This window comes from Peromyscus leucopus, chromosome 9 (genome assembly GCF_004664715.2).
Source record: "Peromyscus leucopus breed LL Stock chromosome 9, UCI_PerLeu_2.1, whole genome shotgun sequence".
NCBI classification, from domain to species: domain Eukaryota; kingdom Metazoa; phylum Chordata; class Mammalia; order Rodentia; family Cricetidae; genus Peromyscus; species Peromyscus leucopus.
The window spans coordinates 59,408,656-59,432,016 of record NC_051070.1 but is presented as its reverse complement, the minus strand read 5'-3'; the positions used below and the strand labels follow the sequence as shown (position 1 = coordinate 59,432,016).

Below are 23,361 nucleotides of genomic sequence, written 5' to 3'. Positions count from 1 at the left end.
TGTGTACCCATTTGGAGGTGTGTATGCATGTGTATGCACTGTGTGGGTGTGTGTGTGTGTAGGGCCATATATTGATGCCTGGTGTCTTCTTGATTGCTCTCCCCGCCCCCCTTTTTTTTTGACTGAAGAATGATCTTCCACTCAAGCCCAGAGCTGCTGACTGGGCTGGTCTAGCCCTCCAGATCCCATCTCTGCCTTCCACGTGCTGGAATGTCAAGTGAGCCACCACACTAAGTTGGTATTTAATTTTTTAAAATTTTACATATATGGGTGGTTTACATGTTTGTGCACTACATGCATGCAATGCCTGTGAGACCAGAAGAAAACACTGAATCTCCTGGAACTGGAGTCACAGATGGTTGTGAGCCATTGCATGGATGCTGGGAAGAACTCAGGTCCTCTGGAAGAACAGCCAGCGCTCTTAACCACTGAGCCATCCCTCCATCCCTCCTCCCCGATAGGTGTTTTGTGTAGGTTCTGGGGATCTGAACTGTGGTCCTCATGTTTGCATGCCAGCACTTGACCCACTAAGCTGTCTCCCCAGTCCCTTAGACTTCTTTAAGAGACGTTGAAGTTTAGGGGGATCCTACGTGACTTTGAACTTGCGTTTTCTGCTTCGAAGGGGCAAAAAGCTAGAAGCCGTTATGAATTGTCCTGGGCTCTGAGGAAAAGCAATCAATTTGTGTTTGTGTTATGAATGGAAGGCATCACTTAAACAAGGCAGTACCTCTGCCTGTGGGTTTATGTTAAGAGCACCTTTCACTGGATGGAGCTTAATGGGAGCCAGAGGCATCCGGAAGCTCTCAGCAGCTGTCACTGTGGCAGGTGCATGTTCTGCTTCCTTGCATGATCATAATCCAGTCTTGTCTCGGCTATACAAGCCGGTGTCAGGGTTCTTAATAGCCTTCCTTTACCCTGTGGCACATGCAATGTCCACTCTTGTTATAATATTTTGTGTCTTAGGACACAGAGCTTCTTGTCCGATGCTCATAGAGACACACCTAGTCTCCTCCCCAAGGAGGCAGAGATGAACCAAGGCCTGGGAGAATAGTGGTCGAGGTGCCTCATAGCCAGGAACATTTGCTCTGTAGAAGGTTCTGAACCCTCAACATCCTGACAGCAGATCACACCACCATCAAGATGATCACCTTCCCATGGTGTATACTGTGGGGCACCCTTACCTCACAGTAGCCTGGAGCTTAAGTCAGTCTCTGAATCAAGGGGTGGCTGAGACTTGGAGAACCAAGGGAGAGGAGAGGGTTAGGGGACAAGAATACTCCTCCCTAGAAGCGCTCAGAGGGTTTCTCCCTGTTAAAGCCACGAGTCTGATAAGGGCGCAGTGCTGTGCAGGCTGCAGGCATGGGGGTCCGTCCATGTTCCTGTTTGTTCCTCGAACACCTGACCCAGCCCTCAACACCTCCTGTTGAGAGCACGGGGCTTAGCCTGGGTCTGACTAGCTGGGCTCCATTCTTATTTCCACAGTGACTAGACTGTGGGTGGGTCACAGGAAAGGAAGTCAAATGACACCAGACGATGCTCAGAATGTGACATGCGTACCAGCTCCTGCCTTTGCATTACTTGAACTTGGGCCAAGCGCTGGCACCACCAAGAGCACCAGCATCCCAAGCCTAACTCCTAAAGCCTTGATTTGAGGGTCCTTCGTTTGGTACTTGCCTTTAAGTTCCCTGTTCCAGATATCAAGGCAGATGCAAGTCCGGCTAAGCCAAGGACGGGGGCATGACTCGATTGGGGAGAAAGGCCTCCATGGGCATCTTCTGTCCTCTCTCCAATGATCTCAGCCTTCCATGGACAGGCATGCGCCACCTGCCTGGCATGACAGGCCATTCAGCTCTCTTGCTTTTGCAGTGGCTACTCACTTTTTTTTTTGGTTTTTCGAGACAGGGTTTCTCTGTATAGCTTTGCGCCTTTTCCTGGAACTCACTTGGTAGTCCAGGCTGGCCTCGAACTCACAGAGATCTGCCTGGCTCTGCCTCCCGAGTGCTGGGATTAAAGGCGTGTGCCACCAATGCCCGGCGGCTACTCACTTTTTATCTAACCTTCCCTTTCTGCTGTCGGAGCCCAACTGGGAAGCTAGAGCCATCACCTCAGATCACTTCTCTTTTCTGGGTTCTCATGGATTGTGGAAGTGAAGCATCCTCAGGGGTCAGCATCTGAGCCTCCATGGGTACCCAATCAACACCCCACTCCTTGTGGAAGTTGGAGCCAGTTTACTGTGTTAGCCTCTGTCTCCAAGAGCTGTGCCTGCTGCCTTGCCTGGGCTTGTGGAGGTCAGGACCCTGAAGACTCTGCCAGCCACATCACCTCCTTCTCCTCCTCCAGGCACAAAGAATGGTCACTGGGCCTGGAATAGCTCTAGCATGGCTAGGGGACAAGTCACCCAGACTCTGGCAGCCTCATCCTCAATCTTGTCTCCTTTGCCCATTGCCTAGGAGCTGCTCTTCCGTCTTGGCAGAGGTAGCAGTCCACCTCCACTTTTGCCTAGCTGCTGCTCCGAAAGGCAGAGTGCAAGTTTCCAATCTAGAGTCCAGAGGGGGAAAGGGATCAGTCCCTGTCTGTATCTCAGCAGCCAAGGGCTCTGTGAGTGACTGTGGGGTGACTCATTGTCTCCTCATTTACCCTCAGTGAAAGTCTTCAAGTCAACTTGCCCTTCACATTGACTTTGGCTGCTGGTACACTCAAACTCTAGGAAAATCAACATGAAGGTGGCCAAGGGCTTGCCTTTGAGGGCCATACACCACATGGGTGCCAGGCACTCTGAAGTCTATGTGACCTAGCATAGACTATCCTCACAAGGCTTTAAATTGCAACCAGGAAGGGGGATATAAATTTTACCCAGGGCTGGAGAGTGATGAAAAATCCTGAGGACATTGTCTGAGCCTTTGTGGGTAAGGACAGCTCAAGGGCATGGCCAGGCAAGGGGTCAGCTCTGGGCAAGCACTGGGAGATTGCTCCTCTGGTAGAGTCTCAGCACTGGGGAGGGGTTTCTTGGGAAGCAACATGGAGGTTATTAGGCAGAACGTGAGTGAGTTTTAGAAAGAAGGCTAGGGCCATGTCAAGAGTTTGGCTTTGTTATTGTTGTTGGCAGTGGGGAGCTATTGATGACTCAGGGCACAAGATAATTGTCCATGTTTCAGAAAGACTATTTTGGTTATTGCATACATCATCCAAAGACCTGCATGTTAAAGGTTTAGTCCTGAGCTTGGTGCTGTGTGAAGGTAGTGTGGTCTTTAAGAGGTGGGGCCTGGTAGGAGGTCTTAGGTCATTAGGATGCCTCCTCCTTGAGGGGATTGTGGGGTGCATTCTCTTCCTCTTTCTTCTGTAGCCAGACAGGTCAAACAACTCCTTCCGCCACATGTCCTCAGTGTTACCCACTGTTCCGCCATAGGCCCCTCTGTCGTGGGCCAAAACCTCTAGAACTTTAAACCGAAAGAAAAACCTTTCCTTTTTGAAAGCTGATTGTTATAGGCATTCACTGAAGGGTGAAAAGCTGACTGACGTGGTGGTGGTGGTCTGGGTATCTTTGATGAGAACAATAGCTTTTGACAAAAGAGCATGTGTCCCTCCCACGTATCTTCTCAACTGGGACACATGTCATGGCCTGGAACAGTGGAAACTTCTGGAGTCACCTGGAGTTTCTCTCTGGACCTCTGGCAGTTCTCAGCTGCTGGCCCTTCCTCTTTGCCCCTTCTGCTGCGAGCAGTTCAGTTCTGGAATCTCTCCCCCAAGCCCGTGTGTTGAAGATGTCTCCAGTATGGTGTTACTGTGGGGTGGTGTGGACTTAAAGAGATGGAGTCAATGGGAGGTTTTTTGGGTCACGGGAGTGGGGGGTTGGGGGGGTAGGCCCCCTTCTGCTTCCTTTCGCTTCCTGACTGAGTTACTTTTCTCATTGCTGGAACCAAGTGGCCTGCCAGGAGCAACTTAAGGGAAGAAGAGTCATCCATCACGGTGGGAAAGTCATGGCAAAGTTCATGGTAGAGGCTCCGTCCATGTGGCCACAAACAGGAAGCAGAGAAAATAGGCCAGAGCCAGGGACCTTCAAAATCTCACCTCGCAAAAGTCTCTACAGCCTCTAAAATAACCTCACGAACTGGGGGCCAGATTCTCAAATCATGAAGCTGTAGGAGACGTGCTAGACACAAAACAATGCCAATCATGAAGTACATAAGCAGGTTTGCTTACTTCACACTGCCATAATATGTGATCTCATAATATGTGGCCTCATAATATGTGATCTGGAATCTCTGAAACAGGGAACCGAAGCTTACTTCTTTAGCAGGGCCTGGTGGACCACATCTGTAATCTCAGCCCTTGGGGCGGGGGCACAGGCAGGGGCATCACCAGCTTGGTCTATATAGCAAGTTCCAAGGCAACCATGTCTCATGAAAACCAAACAGAAAAAAAGCAGACCAAGATCTCTTCTTTTTAACAGTTGTTTATCTGGGGGTACTTGTTATAGCAACAGGAACTATCTAGCATACCTCCAATACAGAGGCGTGAGATTTAGAAAGAAACACTGGCCTAGCATCCTGGTGATGGAGGCGTCTGCCCTCTAGCCTTCCATCACCTCTATGGCTGCTCTCTTCCTAAACTCACAGAAGAGGAAGCCCCACCTGGGTGCCACCCACTAACTCTTTCTGCAGGCTGAGAATGGTATTCAATCCTGGAGGGATGCTGAAAGCCAGGTCTTGTCAGGAAAGGTAGGTGTGAACCTGGTTTCTTGAGGTCACCATGGTAACCACCTGGAGGCAGGAAGGGAGCTGGGAGTGGAGCAGGCCTGAGTCACACTGAGGAGGAGGCTGTCCCCTGGTGGGTGAGGGGATTCAGGGCAGACAGAGAGAGAACTGCTTGCTGTAACCGTGAATCTTTGCCTTCCGTAGCTGTTCCTGTGGAAGTCTCACACGTCCGTGGGGTTGAAATCTGACCCAGAGGACTGAGGGTCCGTCCACCCTGTGTTGAGTGCCTGGGGACAAGTGTAGCAGAAGAGACCGGGTGGAATGTTAGGCTACCTGTCAAAGCCCTTCCCAACCTGGTCTTTGATGACTATCTTAGTTTCTTTCTCCTCAGGCTTTGATAAAAATACTGCAACAAAGGCAGCTCAAAGGGGAGAAGGTGGATTTGAGTTCACAGTTCAAGGGCACAGTCCCTTGTGTCAAGGGAATCCAGGCAGTGGGAACTTGAAGCAGTTAGTTACACGCCATCCACAGTCACAAAGCAGAGAGCAGTGAATGCTAGTGCTTAGCTTTCTTATTTTATACAGTCCAGGTAATGTGTTATCCACAGTCAGGGTGCGGCTTCCCACATCAATTAACCTCATCACAGTAACCCCTCACAGGCATGCCCAGAGGCTAACTTAACCTATGTAATCCTTCGTGGGTGTGCCTGGAGGCATCTCCTGTGATTCCAGATCCCGTCAACTTCACACTGACCCCCCCCCCCCCCGTTATATTTTCTCAGGGCATTCTTTGTGTCCCTGACCCCACTGCCACCTCAGGGTTCCATGATCCAGCCCAGCTGCCTTTCTCAGAAGAGACCAGGACTCACATTAGTACCTCAGCCTGATTTGCCTTTCCTCTGGGGGACACCCTCCCTCCATTTCATCCTTAAGCTTCAGGGGCAGATGTCTCTCCATTATGATGTCTCATCATCTTATACTCTTTCCTCCTCTTCCTCCTTCCCCTCTGTCTTTATCTTATTTTTTGAGACAGGGTCTTGGCAGGAAACCCTAGCTGTCCTTAAATTCATGGCAATCCTGCCTCAGTCTCCTGAGAGCTTGGATTACAGACATGAGCCACTACACCTGGCTGAGATCTCCCATTAGTAACCTCTCCCAGGTGGCTGCCATATGGATCCAGTTAGGTACTGAGTGGGTATTCTCTAGTGAGTAGGCATGTGCCCGCCTGGTCTCTGGGTAAGAAGGCCTAGCAGTGTTCATCTACATGGAGCTCTGCAGACACTCCTTGGGGGTGGGAGTGAATGATGAGTCGATGAATGAGTGAGTCTGATGATGCCACCAGCCAAGCCCCACAGGACTTGAGCTGTGCTTGGAGCATCCGCACCTGGCATTTGAGCTTGGAAGCTAAGCTGCTGCTGCTGCCGTGTTTAGAGAGGGGCTCAGAGCCCTTTACAGGTTGTCCAGCTTAACTGCATTTTTATTTCATAGGTGGTCAAAGCTCACATGCTGTCCTGGCCAGACCAGATCCTGGATTGTCCCCTTAGGACATACATGCATAGCCTTCTGTCCATCCATGCATCTGTGTGCTCTCTGTGTGTTATCTGTTTATAAATACAGCTGTGTTTACATCTGTCTCAGGCATTTGCATGTACCTATAACCTATGTAAATGTGTAATGTATAGTAATCTATCTTTCCTACCCAACCATCTCTCATCTATCATGTCTGTCAGTCTTTCCATCTGTGATCTATTATTGTCTGCATAGCTTTGCCATCTACATTTAAGTATGATATCTCTCTGTCTGCCTAAAGGAGCCTCGCTCAGAATTTGGGTGGCCTGGGTTTGAGAGTCAGGAAATTGGGAAGGAGCTGGGAAAGAGGAAAGAGGAGTTCTTGTAGCTCTCAGGCCTGGGAGGCGTGATGCTGGCCGAGATGAGGTAGTGGAGAGACAGATACCCTGGCGTAGAGCCGGGCACTGCACAGAGTGAGGGACTAGGAGCAGGCTGAAGGTGTGCTGCTGCAGCTCAGAGGCAGGCTGCATGCGGGCCGCGGGGACGGGGCCTCCAGAGAGATGGTGTCATTCACGGTGAAGACAAGGAGGGCTATTCTCAACGCCCCCGCTGAGGGCTCCCAGCCTCATGTTCTCAGCCTGTGTGGGAGGGAGATTGAGGATCTCCGGACATGGACTAGGACATCCTGGGGACAGCCCCAAGACATGGGATGGAAAAAAAGAAGGCGGAGCAGAGAGAAAGAAGAATCTCAGGCTTGGGTGAGGAGGGCGCCCCCTGGCACCGCTGTGCGCTCCGTGTTGTGAGCCTCCAGTTGGCCAGACCTGGAGCGCCACGTCACCCTTCTTCGGCTGCGGGGCTGACTTGATGCGCGGAGTGATGGTGGGGACACCAAGGTCTGGGACCTGCCTAACCGCGTCAGGACACGGGCAGAGGTGAAGAAGGAGGTGGCCCCCGGATTCTCTCCGGAGCTGGCTGCTCTTCACCCGGCAGCCGCCTGCTGTGCCCAGGAGCCTCCCCGCAGGAAGGCAGCTACAGCGAAGAAAGAACAGGGGCTCCGGGCTTTGGAGCAGGGGTGTCTCAGTCAGTGCAGGTCTTCAGAGAGAGCGAGCCGCCTTGTCTAAGTCCAGTTGCCGGGTCTTACAGTCCCATCGGAAGGAGCCGAGAGAGCCGCTCAGGCTCCAGAGTGTCGCACCACTGCCCGCCAGCGGTATCTTGGCGCAGCACTTGAGGCGGGCGGTGCTGCGTTGCTCCACCGCCTCCACCTGTACCTGTGTCTGGGGCGTTACTGCAGGGAGGCAGAAGTTGGGCCCAGGCCTATCCCTCACTCCCATTCCCATGCCTGTTCGCCATCTCCACTCATTTCCTTAGCTTCATACCCCACACCAGCTTTCTCGACAACCTTTCTTCCAAGGCGAGCCAGCCAGTGTTGGGGGCGGAGTCAGAGTATACCAGGAGAGGATTTGCTGGAAGTGGAGAATATAGATTCCCACCAGCAAACCACTTGGACATCACGGTGTTTTCCCGATTGAGTGCCTTCTGGCGAACAGCAGTGGTGCCTTGTGTCTCCAGTCCCAGGGTGAGACCAGCCCTGGTGTCTCATGTGGACATGCTTGTTCCAGATCCACACATTCTGTTCCCTTTCGCGGCTTCTTTGGCTCCACATTCCATTGGTCCGAGTCATGAGTTCTGCATGAAGTGTTTGCAGATGGCTTCACGTTCCACCTTCTAAACAAGACACAGTCCCTCTTTGTGTGACAGCTGAGGCCCACGGTGAGGGTCTTTCTTGTTATCGGGTTCCTTTCTCTGTGTCCTGGGACCTTCATTTGGTGACCAGGCTATTGCTCGTTGGACAGCGACTTTACCCAGACCTATGTTGATTGGACCCCAATCCTGGCTTAATAACTTGCTCTTCTTTTCTCTGTGGGAAGATGGAGCCGAGAGCAAACCTTGAAAAGAATGCAGAGCTCAATGTCCAGTGAGCCTGCCTGCATCCCTCAGGGCTTCCAGGAAGAGACAACAAGGCAGGAGGAGGGTTTCCGTCTGGGTGGCGGTGTTAGCGACCGAAGGGCTGCTCCTCTAATGAGTGTCCTCTGAGAGGCCTCAGGGGGTTTTCTGGCCTTCCAGGAAAGAATATTTCTAGGCCTACATGGGTTACCACCTTCCCTTCAGATATTTACCTTTTGTGGTTAGTCCCCTGCCTGCTTTTGAACATATGGTCATTTTTAAAACGAGAATCGATTTTCCCAGAAAGGGAGCAAAAGAGCCCATGTGTTCATGGGGAGCCTTTCCTTTCTCACCTGTAATAAAGATCCAGCTTCAGTGGGAAGGGCAAATGCTTAGGGGCTCTGGAAATATGGATTATGTAAATGAGCTATTTAAGGACCTTTAAAAATGCTGACCGGGTCTGGAGTATTTACTGGCTGTTAGAGGTGTGGATTGTCTAATGGGCATTTGGGGACCTTTAAACACTGTGATTATGACGGATCTAGAGAGCTACCAAATCCCTCCTGGCCTCTCAGGTCTGTCTGCTGGTGAGGAAAAGCGTGCTTGGGCAAAGCAATGTTTACATGGCGCCTGGGGTCCATGCTACTAGTGGCCTGACAGAGAAGGGGAGAGATTTAGAGAAGGTGGTGGCCTCACAAGAGACCACTTCCAGTGGCTTGGGTCCCATGGGCTAAGAAGCAGAGCCATAGACAAGCTGTGTCCTGAGGTCCACATAAAAAGCCCGCTGTTTAAAGATACCCTCTGAAGTAGGTTTTGATTTTTTGTTTTGTTCAAGTCCTTTTGCAAATTGTGGGTAGAGAATCAGTAGAAATACGAGGGTGCTGGCTCTAATTTCACTTCTCTCACCGGTTCTAGAAGCATTAGATTCGGGGATGGCAGGGTTTCCCCTGAGCAACAAAGCTCTGGGTCAGAGTGCCAAGTTGCCATTTAAAGGCAAGGGAACAGATATTCAACCTTGGAAGCATTGTTTGTACCATCATGTTGGGAAGAGTCTTTGGGTGATCTCATGCCTCCCTAGGCCAGGCTGGCAGACTCAGTCTGTAAGAGCACCCAGGACACAGTTCCAGTCCCCAACACACAGCCCTTCTGACATGGCCTCTGGACCTTTGGAGGCCATTGTCCTTGATCCTGCATTGTGAGCAGTGGAGGTCAAGGTACTTCTCTCCTGGTCCTCTTCTCCCTTTCTGCCCTTCTCCATGGAGCCTGCTGGCAAAAGCCATGGCCATGAAGGTCAGCCCCCCTGACCTCTTCCAGAGACCAGGGCAAATCCTTCATCCCTCTAGCCTTGACACCCTTCTCTCTAGACAGAGGTGGTGATGGTGCCTCTTATGATTGCCAAGAGGATTATGTATGTGCCCTCAGGGCTTCATAGTTGTTTGCTTCGAAACCCAGACTCCCATTTTACCTTCATGCCTGAGTTGCTATGTGGCCTTGGAAGATTTACTTCACTCTCTGGGCCTCATTTTACCTTCAGACTGAGGCATCAGGGTGGTCTGCTGATGAGTTTGGGTACCCACATCTGCTCTCCAGGAACACTGTCCTGCCTCTTGCTTGGGGTATCAGGATTGGATGGAAGATGTTCCAGAAGTACAAAAGAAGGCTGTTACACTGGGATTGTGGTAGTATGGATGTTGAGGAAAAGTGGTCTTAGTGAGGGTGAAATGGACCCAATTGTGGTAGTCAATGATTCTAGAACAGTTACTGGGGCCCCAAAGTTAACCCAGGGAGGAGGGGGTTCTAGATGGAAGGGCACAGGTAAGAGGCCATAAGCTGAAGCAGGAGTGGAAAGACGGGGAACCTGAGAGTTGTGTTTCCTAGTCTCCACTTCTGGGTCTTCTCCAGCCCCCCCCCCCCTGCGCATAAAAGGCGACAGACACAGTCACGTGCAGGGGTGTTGGGGACATCCTGCACTCCTAAACCGCAGTCTTTCTTTGAAGTTGGGTGATGTGATTAGCCTCAGTTCACAGCAGAGACAATGGGCAGAAGGAGAATGGAGCAGCTTACCAGATGGAATTGGTTCACCTGCCCGGGAGCCCTCAGCAGCTGAGACCCCAAGGTGGCTTTGGGGTGTGTGTCCTTCCCTATGCCCTCCAGTCCAGGCTGGGCATATGGTCTGTTGGCCTAGGGTTGCTTCTACAGCACTGGTCTAGACACAGGGTGAATGGATGGATTCTTCCCTATGTGTTTTGATGGGCTTCAAGGCCTGGCCTTTTACATCCCAGCTTCTCCTCATCCAGGTTCTCAGTGGGCCTGATCATGACTAAGGGGATGTGTCACTGCCACCTCCCTACGGATACATCCTCCCTCCTCAGTTATCCATTTCTGTTCATCCCTATGACTGTACCCGGCGGGCGGACACCTGGCCTCTCTACACAGACGCTACTCATACCGCTCTCCCAGTGTGCTGGGAACAGCTCCTGGATCATGTGTTTGAACCCCTGCTGGTGGTGCTGCTGGGGAAGGTTGCCCGAACTCTTAGGAGGTAAAACCTTGCCAGAGAAAGTAGGCCACTGGGGTTGGGCCTTGAGGATTGGTAGCCCTGCTGCATTTCCTGTTCAGTCTGCTTCCTGGTTGTCTACACAATGTGACCAGCCCTCTCCTGCTCCTGCAGCCACGAAGGCTCTGCCATGATGGATGTATCCCCCGGGACTGTGTAAGCCAAAGCAAACCCTCCCTCTCTCCCTTCCTTCCTTCCTTCCTTCCTTCCTTCCTTCCATTGCTTCCTGTCACGTGTTCCATCCGAGCCGTGAGAAAAGCAGCTTACACGTTGGGTGAGCACAGGAGCCTGAGTTCAGATCCCTAGTGCTCAAATAAAAAGGTGAGTGTCGTGGTGTGCACTTTGACCTCAGCGCCTTGGGAAGGAGCAGTGGAGACAAGCAGGTCCCGGTGGTCTGCTGGCCACCCAGCCTAGCCATTGACAAGCCCTAGATTTAGAAACAGTGCCTCAACAACAACAACAACAAAACAATAGAGGAAGGCATCTGGTGTTGACCTCTGGCCTCCACACACATTCACAGACATACACACACACACACACACACACACACACACACACTCAACACACATGTATACAGCACACACAAGCACGCATGCATGCATATACCACACCCTCCTCCCCACTCATACTTCTCATTCTAGAAATAAAAGGGTTTACATACATACAGAGAAAATTCTCTCTAATGAGCTCTCTACCTACCAACCATCTGTCAACATTTCATCTAATTTCACTTCAGTGTTTTCACTCACATTAATGAGCACATAATGTAAATACAATTCGTTTCCAACATTTTCTCTTCATTCCTTATTGTGACTGTTTCCTCCGTCAGACATTATGATTGTATTTGAATGTCCCTCACGCTATTTCCCTAGAAAAGGTGAAGCATAACAGTTGCTTCCTTAATGTTTGACTTTAACTCTCCGCCCATTTCTCAGTGGTGTGGGAAAATCTCTTCCCCAACACACTGGCTCCTCGTGACAGTGATCGCCTCTCTGGAGATCACAGCTCAATTTGGGGGATTTAAAGGCCACTGAGCACAGGAAGGAAGAAAAAGAAGGGCATGTGTCAGAGTTTCTTCTGTCTCCTGGATGTGAAGTATCCGGTACTGGACAGTCTTTGTGTGTTCCTAGACCAGAAATCAGGGCTTATGAGTATTTAGGAGTCGAACCCCCAGCACACTGGTCTGAGGCCATATCCAGCTATGGGGTTGGCTTGTCCCTGTTAACATGCTCCAAGAAGCTAGAAAGGCAGACTCTAGCTGTGCATCTTCCCAGGAGGGCCTGGGAAGATGGAGCCTGCCCTGGGGTCATGGAGAAAATGAGCAGTGCAGTAGGAGACCTGGGCAGAATGGACCCCCAAGTCTCGGGGCTGGGCATCTTGCAGCCTCCCAGTCTGCCTCCCGGAGACGAATCTTCATCCCTAGCCTTATCCTTGTCCACCACTTCACTATACCCTCCTAATAAGTCTGAATCAAATTTTTTGGCTTTATATTCATAAATTTGAAGTGGAGTTCTTAACAAGCCTGTCAGTAAGATGGAGAAGGGCGGGTGAGAAGGAGAGGTGAATTCGAGGAACTGGGGCTATTTTTAAACACATCCTCATTATTCCAGAGTTTGCAGGTCACCAGTGCCAGAGAAGAATCCTACAGATGTGACAGCTGGTGCTAAAACAATTAGGCTCAAAATGACAACCCGGGGCTGCGTGTGCATGGGTGTACGCGCATGGGCACGTGTGTGGCCAATCCTCTTCTTCCCCTTCGATTGCGAGGAAGATTTCCTGGAAATGTCAGGTGCAGGGCCAGCTGTGTTGGTGGGACCTGGGACTTGGGCACTGAGTATGCCAGAGCTGGACCACCACCCTCTTGCTGTGCATACATGACTCACCCCTTTCTAGCCAGCCTTCTTGTCTGTTAAATATGGGTGGGATCAGGACCTCAGTAGGCACCCCTTTATCTCCAGAAGGCATCCTGGGTCTAGAGCTCCAAGCACTCTGATCCAGCTGTTTCACAGTCAGCTTGAAGCCCTGTCCCGTCATTCCTTTCCGGTTTCAATCCTGTCCAAGTATCCTCTTGAGTTCATGGGGTAGTTGCTTACTAATGGGGAAGGGATGCTTCATGTAGCTTCTTTCCTTCATGATCTCAGCCACTTGTATCCCCCGAAACAGACCTGCCTTTTTCATTTCCACTACCCGGCACCTCTGTCCAATGTTCCTCATTCCACTTGCTTCCCATTGCCTCAGAGATGTTTGTACCAGTGGGCCACTGCCCATGGCCATCCTTTAGGCAGAATGGCCTGAGAAAAGAAACATGAGGGACATTGAGTATCTTCCTAGAGAAAAACCACATGCAGTTAGAAGGGCTGTGAGGTGTGTATATGTCTGTCTATCTCTGTGTCTCTATGTCTGTCTGTCTCGTTATTGGGGAATGAATAGTAGATTTAAAAGTACACTGATTATGGCCTCTACTTGTCCTAATGAGAGTCCCTTATTAAAAATAAAGTGTGAAGCCGGGCGTTGGTGGCGCACGCCTTTAATCCCAGCACTCGGGAGGCAGAGCCAGGCGGATCTCTGTGAGTTTGAGGCCAGCCTGGGCTACCAAGTGAGCTCCAGGAAAGGCGCAAAGCTGCACAGAGAAACCCTGTCTCGAAAAACCAAAAAAAAAAAAAAATAAAAAAAATAAAGTGTGTGTGTGTGTGTGTGTGTGTGTGTGTGTGTGTGTGCGCGCGCGCGCGCGTGATGCACGTGTGTGTATAGGTATGCTTCCCTGTGTGTGCACATGCAGATGCAGAAGTCGATGTCAAGTGCCTTCTTTGCCTACAAGTCCTCAAGTTCCACCTGCCTTGATTTCCCTGACCAGCACTAGGTCCACTGATGTGCACCACCATGCCTGGCTCACATTGGGTATCCACACCAGGTCTTTATGCTTCTGTAGCAACCAGTCTGCCCACTGAACCACTTCCCTAGCTCCAGTCCAATCCTTTTCTATGGAGCAGAAGAGTATTTGCCCGACAACACCGTCATCCATGCACACTCCAATTTACGCTGTCTGTAGATGCGGGAGACAGGAAGCTAAGAGAGTGTGAATGGAGGGCTGCGTCTCTCTCCTTTTCACAGAAGAAATTTGCAAAGAAACGTCTCTGCTGAGCTTCCCCCGTAATTGGGAAAATTCATTTCTTATTCTGCCTCTCCTTTCTCACCTAGCTCCAGTTACATTTGAAGAGTGAAAGGTAAACAGAGGGAACGTGGGAAAGTACCTCAGAGCTACTGCTCAGATTAGCTGGGTGGACATATAATGCTGTCGAGCACTTGACAGGGAGCCAAGTGTCGTCTAAGGCCAGGGACACCGGTGAGAGGCAGCTGAGGGTGACGATGGCCCATTTCCCCTGTGAGTGCCCCTTGTTAGAAAGTAATAACAGAGAGCCACAGAGAAATATTTTAGTCAATATCTATAAGAGATGCTATTGATTTGAGAAGATGATAACAGAAAACGATTATGGAAGAAACGTGATTTTCTAGTCATTGCTTTTTAAAATTTTCTCGCTCCGTCTGTGTAGATCGGTGGGATAGAATTCCAGTTTAGTTGTTACGGGGGTTCATGGAAAGTGTGGTGGTTTGCTTTAGTTGTCAACTTGATATAACATACAATCACCCCAGAAAAGTTTATCAACGAGGGATCGTCTCCATTGGGGTGTTCTGTAGGCTTGTCCATGGGGGAATTGTCATAATTAGCTGATGGGGGAACATCTGTCCCTCTGGGCATGGATGGCACCATGCCCTAGGCAGAGAGGGCCCTGAACTGTGTAGAGGGGAAAAGTCTAGCTGAACACAAGCACTCTCTCTGCTCTTGACTGTGGGTGTGATGTAAGCAGCTGTTCCTGCAGCCTTGACTTCCCTGCTATGATGGACTGTAACCTGGGATTGTGAGCTAAAATAAATCCATTCCCTATTAAACTACTTTTTGTCAGGGTATTTTCATCACAGTGGCAGAAATGAAACAGAACAGAGAGGATATGTCTTGGCCTCCCTTTATCATGTAGATCAGTTGGCCGAGACCCAAGACGAGTTGACCTATGAGAGCACAAAGACCACTGGGTTCCATCTCTCTTAATTGTACCTGCTACACAACTAGATAGCATTCACTGGAATAGAGGTATTTCCACAGAGTTTCCAAACCTGGCAGCAAAAGCATCCAAAGGAGAAGACGTGAGATTTGTAAGTAATTCCCAAATAGTGTGTAATAAAATACCACAGGCGGACTGGTTTATAAATACCAGACATTTCCTTCTTCTAGTTTTGGAATCTGAGAAGTACAAGGTCAAGGTGCTGGCAGATGCAGTGTCTGGCGAGAGCCTGCTTCCTGGCTTCTAGACAGACACGGTTTTGTTTTTTCTTCACATGGCAGAGGGGCAAAGGAGCTCTGTGGGGTATTCTGTAAGGGCAAGGATCCTACCTGTAAGGGCTCCATCCTTAGGATCTAATTACTACCTAGTCACCACTTCTGATACTGTTATCTTGTGGATAAGGGTTTCACACATGAATTTTGGAAGGATAACTGTGACGTTTGTGGATCAGGAACCGGCAAACGCTCCATCAGACTGTCGAATCACGTTCACATTCTAGTCAGCGGGACTCATTCCCAATGCCACCGGGTGGTGCCCTGAGCCCAGCACAGGAGGAGAGTGACTTTGTGACAGAGCTGACCTTTAGGGAACACATCTATTTTGTTTTGTTTTTCAAGACAAGATTTCTATGTGTAGCTCTGACTGTCCTGGAACTCACTCTGTAGACCAAGCTGGCCTTGAACTCAGAGATCCACCTGCCTCTGTCTCTCGAGTGCTGGGGCTAAAGGTGTGCGCCACCATCGCCCCCAGCTTCTTTTTATAAAATCTATTTTTAATTTTTAAATTTTATTTATTCCTTGACACTGTCATACACATGTAAATTGGCCGCCTCCATTCCCATCTTCTTTCCCCCAGAACTGCCGGACATCCCTAACACAGCCTGCTGCCTTCATGTCCGCTTCCATTTTGTCTTGTTTTGTGTGTGACCCGATGAGTCTATTAGCACTGTCTGATTGGCCCTGTTGACTTGATCTCACGCACGTAACAAAAGCTGCCGTGAATTCGTGTGTGCAACCACCATGTCATGTCCGGGACAGCCTCACTGCTCTCCATCTTTTAGCTCTTACACCCCCCTCTTTCATGATGTCCCCTAGACTTGCATGTAGAGGCTGATATAGATGTCTCATTTAGGGACGAGCACTCCATAGTCACTTATTCTTGTTATTCTGATCAGGTGTAAGTCTCTACATTAAGTGCTGCTCACTGCAGAAGAAGTTTTACCAGTCAAGGTTGAGAGCAGCATTAGCCTGAGGATATAAACATTAATATTTAGATATTGGTGAAAATATTAAGGCCACTCCACGTAGTTAAAAGGGAGGTTTATTTAGTGGCATAACTTACAAATGAAGGGATAGGTAGGTTGCAGGGTCTGGGAAAGACATAGTGCAGTCCGGTGGTGTTCTCTGGAGAAATCTGCTCGGTCTACCTCCAGTGTCCAGGGTCCAGGAATCAAGAAAGCTGGCGCATCTGGATCTCAGGTCTTCAGGGTCCTCTCTTGGACCTGCCTTGAAGGCGTGACAGTTACCAAAGCCTCAATGGGGGTTGGAACTTCCAGATCAGAGCTGGGATCAATTTGATGATAAATCCATTTAGTAAAACAGCCATGGTGGGTTCTCTGCTAGGGTCTGTGACCTCTGCAGCTATGTCTTTTTTTTTTTAAACCTGGTTTACAATACCAATTATGAATTACCTCTTGTGAATCAGACTTCAGATCCAATCAGAAAGTGATTGGTTATCCCCATAATCTTCATACCACTATTGCCCCAGGGAACATATGGGGATAATATCTATAGACAATTCGTAATATTTAGCAGCATGTAGGTCATCTTTCCTACTTCCAGTGCCCAACCAACCCTGTTGCATTTGGTTCAGTCACTGTCCAGTATCTAGGCTTGGATAAAAGTCATTTTTTTATGAGTCTCAGACCCATATGAGGCTGGAGGGTGTAAAGAGAGCTACTCCTGGCTCTACTTAATGTAGTAGTCCTGATGATGGAAACAGGTCTCTTCTCACTACCACTGATAGTCCCATGCAGCCCCTAAATACCAAGCACTCTCCAGAGGCAGAAGCTGGGGTAGGTCTAGGACTCAAGAGAGGACCACTCATTCAGGCATAGAAAGTAGATGTTAGGTGAGGGGTGGGCTGAGATGGTGTTGTAGTCCTAGCTACTTTCCTGGGACTTCAAGATATGAGCAACTTGGGGAGGTGGAGATGTCACCATTAGTAAAGTACTTGTCACACAAGAATGAAGACTTGAGTTTGACCCCCAGAACTCATGTAAATAAAACAAAGATAAGGTGTGGTAGCACGCACTTGTAATCCCAGTGCTTGGGAAGTAGAGATAAGCTGATACCTGGGGGCTGTTAGCCTACTAGCCTAGTGTTATCAGCAAGCCTGGGGGTCCAGTGAGAGACCATATCTCAAAGACAAGGTAGATGACTCCTAAGGTCACCTGAGGTTGACCTTTAGTCTCTGTGTACACATGTGTGAAGAAGCATTAGCTGGGAGGTATCTTTTATGTGTCTACACACTGTTTCTGCTGTTGTATCCCTTTCCTGGGCTAAAAGGAGGAGGAGTCAGGAGCTTCGGAATCAGGCAAGTTTTTATTTGGATTCTTGTATCTATTAGTTCAGTGAATTGAACTAGATGTAGATGGGGTGGTTTCCCTTCTGTGGCCATCCTGCTGGTTTAGCAGAGCCCTCCAGGTATGAGTGAAGGTGAGCACTTGATGGCCACCAGCTTCTGAACCAAGGCAAAGGGGGCATGAAACGCTCTCAGAGCTCCTGATCATAGAGCCAGTTCCTGTTTTCAGTCTTGGGGCAGCTGGGACCTGGGGGGGGGGGGGGTCAGGCATGAATCAGTCACCAGACAGAGCCTCTTCCACTGTTTCTCTGACCAAAAAATTTCCTGCAGTTACTCCTCTCGCCCTGGATTCTGAGATGGCCAGACCCCACTGACTTCAAGCCCCAATCCTCCTGAATCATATGAGAGCATCAGATTGCAGAAGATGCAACTGAGTCATTCTGCAGGAGAGGAAAGCAGGCCAGCCTGGGGACTGGCTCTGCAGGGGTTGTCCCTGGAGGTGAAGTGCCATCTCAAATTGACAGTGTCTGAATCAGGATTGATTTAAATTGGGGATCTAAGGGTTTGGTTCTTAGTGCCCACCCCCTGTCATATGACCACGTGGCACAGATGTGAGTGCTTTGCATGTGAGCGTGAGCAAGGAATTGGGAATATACACCCATGGGCGAACTGGGTATTCAGGTCCCAGCCAAGGGGGTGTGATTTCTAGTGATGTCAGGTGAATGAAATGTGGAGTAGTTTCTAGAACCTGTGGTATGGATGACTGAGGCTTTGCTGAACTGGGCTCAGCAGCTGCAGGATTCACTCTGGGAATCTCCATCCGTGGCTGAGGTTGCATGTGATTCTGTGTAAACTGAACCCCGGGGAGGGAGGGAGCCCCAGACCCCTCTGAAAAAGCTGGGCTGTTGGGTCATTGAAACTCATAGAGAAACGTTCTAGAAGAGCATATGGTGGTATGAATAGGTCAGGAGTCCAGTGTGCTTGGGGCTAGCGTTGCTGAATGTCAGGAATGGGACAAGGCCGAAGCAAGAGTCCAGGAGCAGAGCAGAGAGGGAACTCAGAAGGCAGCCACTGTTTTGCATCTTGCTACACCCACCCTATGCTCCCTGTACAGTAGCCTTAGGCGCAGGGTCCCTGATCTTGCCATCATGGAGCATGCCATCATGACCTCTCTAAGAATGCATGCCCTATGCTGGCTCACCAGCCAACCAGCCACCTGACTGAGAGCATCTTGCAGACGGAGGAGGTGCCCAGGAGTGTAGTATGGCTAGCCTCCTGCCTTCCCCTCCCCTCCTTGCCAGCTCTCTCTCTCTCACCCATCTTTCTTTCCTCCCTTCCATGACGTCACCTCTCGCCACTGCCCTCACATCCCCGTCCCCTGGCTTCCTGGTTGCCCGGCTGCTGCCGCAAGTGGTAGGTGCTGATTAAGACGGATGGATCGGTAAGAAGCACTGGATGTGACTTGAATAAAAAGCAGCACAGCCTCGCCTGGATGCAAGGGCACACGGCCAGTAAGCAGCGTCACTTGGGAGATGACTTTACTACTGGAGCTTGTCCTTAAAATAGCGAGCATCCCCCATTCCATTTCCATCGCTATTTCTATAAATGAAGACACACACACACACACACACACACACACACACACACACACACGTACACGGAAAACTAACAGTGCCTCCGTTCCCCAGGCCCTCCTTCCCTTTCCTTGTTATTTCCAGCAGAGATCACAGGCTTATTTTCCCAAGACACGGAAAGAACCTTCAGTCCCTGGGAAATGCTGCCGTTCTGTGACCTTCCGAGGTGGCTTGTCACCTTGGGTTGGCGTGGGGGTTGGCTTTTGCTCCATCAGAAACTTAATAAAAATCATGAGGATATATTTGGTAATGTCCTTCTGTGTCTTGGGGGTACCTGGAGGACAGCCCTTCCCCCATCTCCTGTGTCACAGCTGCAGTGGCAGGAGTCCCCTCCGAGACTTTCACTACAGATACAGAACTGGCTTGGTACACAGTCGCTTCATGGTGGCAGGATGGAGGAGGTCAAGGGATTTGTTCAAGGTTAATGGCAAATGGGGGTTTCTAGATCCAGATCCCTCCTCCTGGTGTTTACTCATGTCTTTCCCTCTCTATGATGGAACAGGAGGGACTGCAATGCCTTTGACGTATGAGGTTCACTTAAAGCCCCACAGGCTGATGTTGGTTCAAGGTCAAGCCCTGATTTTCTCTGGTACAATTTTTCCTTGCTTACAGACACCCCAGATATTGTTTCCCTGTCCTTCTGCATAGATAACTTGTTAAGGAGTTGATAAAGATAAGGGTTTTGACTGAATCAGGGGTGGATTTTAGATCCATGGATTTTCAGATTCATGCATTTTCCATTCTAACAATTAGCCTCTAAAATCTATTGGCACTAAATCTCTCTCTCTCTCTCTCTCTCTCTCTCTCTCTCTCTCTCTCTCTCTCTGTGTGTGTGTGTGTGTGTGTGTGTGTGTGTGTGTGTTGTGTGTGTCTGAGAGAGAGAGAGAGAGAGAGAGAGAGAGAGAGAGAGAGAGAGAGAGAGAGAAACGAGAGAGAGAGAGACAGGAATGGACAGACAGAAAGATAGAATATATGTGGGTTTATTGTTAAATTATGCTATAGATTTTACAACCATCTATTAATTTTTGTAACCCCTGTTAAAAATAATTGACAACTGAGCAGCAACAGGCTGGAAGATGGTGATGTCATCTCTGCTATTTATAGATCTCCATTCCCTGCAGAGTGCAGATCTTGATATTTAGACCGTGAAGGCCTGTGGGTAGGATTCATGCCCAGTTCTGTGTTTCCTGCTGTACCTCTCACATGGCTGTCTTAGGACATCCGTTGCTAACCACCTGTTTATAGACAGGAAATTAAAATCCAGGGTCTCAGTAGAGATGGGAGTTGTCCAGTTCTATTTTCCTAGTTTTTTTTTCCCCACTAAGCCACAGATTTCATATATTTGGAAGCAGAACTGGAGAAGTGGTGTTTGAACCAGTTCCAGATTAGGTGTGTGGTTAGGAGCAAACAAGAAAAAAATGCTGTCCTGTCCAGAATGGCGAAAGAAAGCTGAAAGAAAGTCCAAAATATAGCATGGAGACAAATTACTGAAGACAGACTGTGAAATTCCACCTCTAGTGAAATTTAAATTAGAAATCATGATTCCAGGTTTGTTTGTGTCTGAGGTGCTCTTGACTGCCCACTCAAGTGCACAGGGAACCCTGCCTGGACTTGAGCCATTCTCTGTGTAGAATGTATCCTGGAGTGGTGTGTTTATGCTGACTTTAGTTGTCCACCATAGATTCAGACTCTGGACAATTCTGAGGACCCCGAAAACATGAGCACAGCTTGTTTAGACCTTAACATCCAAATCAGCATTGATCCAGAATCAACTTCTCTGAATTGCCTTTGAATGGGAATGGTCCCCAGGCCAGTCATAGAGAGAGGATCAAGGAAGTACTAACTAGACTTTCAAAAGCAAAGAGTAAATGATCTCACCCAGAGCAAAGATTTCAACACTGATGACAGTGTGAGCCACAGTCCATGTGACCGTAGAAAGCTACTGTGTGGACCAGAGCAGGATTTTAGAAGCATGGTCAGCATGTATCTTCACCACAGAGAATCTATGGTGCCCATGGAGCGGAATTTCAGGACCACGGCCAGTGCCTCACTCAGTCCTGAGCTCGAGGGTGGGGCTGTGAACTGCTACTGCATTCTGTCAGAGCAAGGAGCTCTTAGCTGAGCTCCTGGAGTTCAGCTGAAGAGAGGGAGGAGGGATTATAGGAGCAAAGGGGGTCAAGATCGTGATAGGAAAAGCCAGAGAGACAGCTGACCCTAGCCAGTGGAAGCTCACTGACTCTGGACTGACAGCTGGACAGCCTGCACGGGACCGAACTAGGCCCTCTCAGAGAATGTGGGTGACAGTTGTGTGACTTGATCTGTTTGTGTGGCCCCTGGCAATGGGACCAGGACCTATCCTGGGTACATGAACTGGCTTTTTAGAACCCATTTCCTATGATGGGATGCCTTACTCAGCCTTGATGCAGCGGGGAGGGGCTTAGTCCTGCCCCAACTTGGTATGCCAGCAGGTGTTGACGACCCAAGGGAGGCCTCACCCCCTCTGAGGGGTGAATGAGGGGTGGGGTGGGGGAGGGGAAACAGTGGTTGGTATGAAAATGAAAAAAAAATTAAATAAAAAAAGAATACCAAAAAAAAAAAAAAAAAAAACAGAACAGATATAGGGAAGCGGGGCACCAATTACTCTGCAGAAACTTTCTCAAGTCCCTTGCAATTCCTTTATGCTGGAGTGTTTTCTTGCAACCTCTGCATTGAAGACCCCTCAAAAACATAACCACCACTCATCCAAACACTCATACAATGTTTCTGTTTGTTGTAACATACTAGATTTGTTGTTTCTACAAACTCTTTATGTAGCGGGGTGTATCATGATCTCAGAGCTTGATAAGGAATGCTGCTGTCTGGAAAGCACGGTCAGCTCCTGTAGATCACATGCTAAGGTACTAACATGACCAGACCACGAAGGTGTACTCTGATCACCCAAATGCCGACAAGTCAAGCCTGCTTCAGAAAGCCCAGTCCAACGACACCAGACTGCTTCCACCATTTCTTTACGTGGCATCTGTGAGACTACTTCCCATTCATAAAGGGCTGTTTTTTTGGAAATAGTTGGCATGATCCAGAATCACCTGGGAGATTGGCTTCTGGGCATGCCTGTTGAGAATTTTCTTGATCGGATTATTTTAAGTAGGAAGACTCACCCACTGTGGGTGGCAGTATTTCCAGGTTAGGATCCTGGCTGTGTAAATGGAGAAAAGCACCAACAGTGTGTACCCATAGCTCTCTGCTTCCTGATTGGGGGTGTGATGTGACCAGCTGTTGCCCTTAATTTCCCTGCCACTATGGGCTGTCCTGTCAAACCAGGACCAAAATAAACCCGCTCCCCCTTTAAATTGTTTGTTTCAGGGTATTTTCTCACAGCCACAGGAAACAGTGAACATGATTGGTGACCAAGGCAGTATGTTTGCACACACTTGCCCTGTTATCGTCATGACATTATTCATAGTACTTTTTCTGGAACACACGGCAATGGCTACATATTGCGGTAAAAATTTCACATGTATTATTATCTGATTTAATTTTTAGAACTCTAGTTCTATGAAGTAGATATTGAGATGAGCCAAATTTTATGGATAAGCCTCAAATTTAAAGGCTCAAAACTTCATGGTGCACTTACTTTGAGTAGTAGCGTAGGGACTTGAACCCCTTCTTAGAGCCACACTGCTGTGTTAAGAGTGGACATTTCATTTTTTATCTTGAACTCCACATTACTCCTTTTAATCACTGAAATTAATTTGACTTTTAGACCTGGATCTGTGGTCTCACGTCTGATAGGGCTCAGAATTGGGGGCTAGCCTGATGCAATCAACTGTTACATATTATTGGAAACCTGTGTGCGATGACCCTCTAGATGCCTTGTTTTCTCACAGGCAATCAATGGAATTATTAGAAAAGTGTTAGCCTGTGTACAACCTGTCAGCATTGGGCAGCATCTCACTGCTCTTTCCCCTCAGTCCAAGAAAGTGATGTGTAACTCTGTCCTGTTATAATACTGGGCATTCCAAGTAGCTGAGATCACCTGGATATCATGTCAGCTTCGAGTGTCACCTCAGGTGCACCTTACCTGGCTGAGGATGTCATCCCACATCAACCATCAGCATAGAGGAGGGGTAAATCTATACCAGGTAGCTCCCTCTAGTGTCAGGACAGTCCCACAGCTAGTGTCAACTAGTCCTCTGTGTGTCTAGCCAGGGTGCTGTCTTTTGCCTTGTGCTGTGAGCCATCTGGAATGCTGTGCCGTTTGGCTCTCAGGAAACATTTCATGTGCTGCTAGATAGAAGGGGAAACTGTGCCTTAACTCTGCAG

At 49.2% G+C, this 23,361-nt stretch overlaps 1 protein-coding gene across 1 annotated transcript in view; it reads left to right on the top strand.

Annotated features, from left to right (window-relative positions):
- Xkr6 (XK related 6) overlaps positions 1-23,361 on the top strand; it is a 225,335-nt gene that overhangs the window by 138,069 nt on the left and 63,905 nt on the right.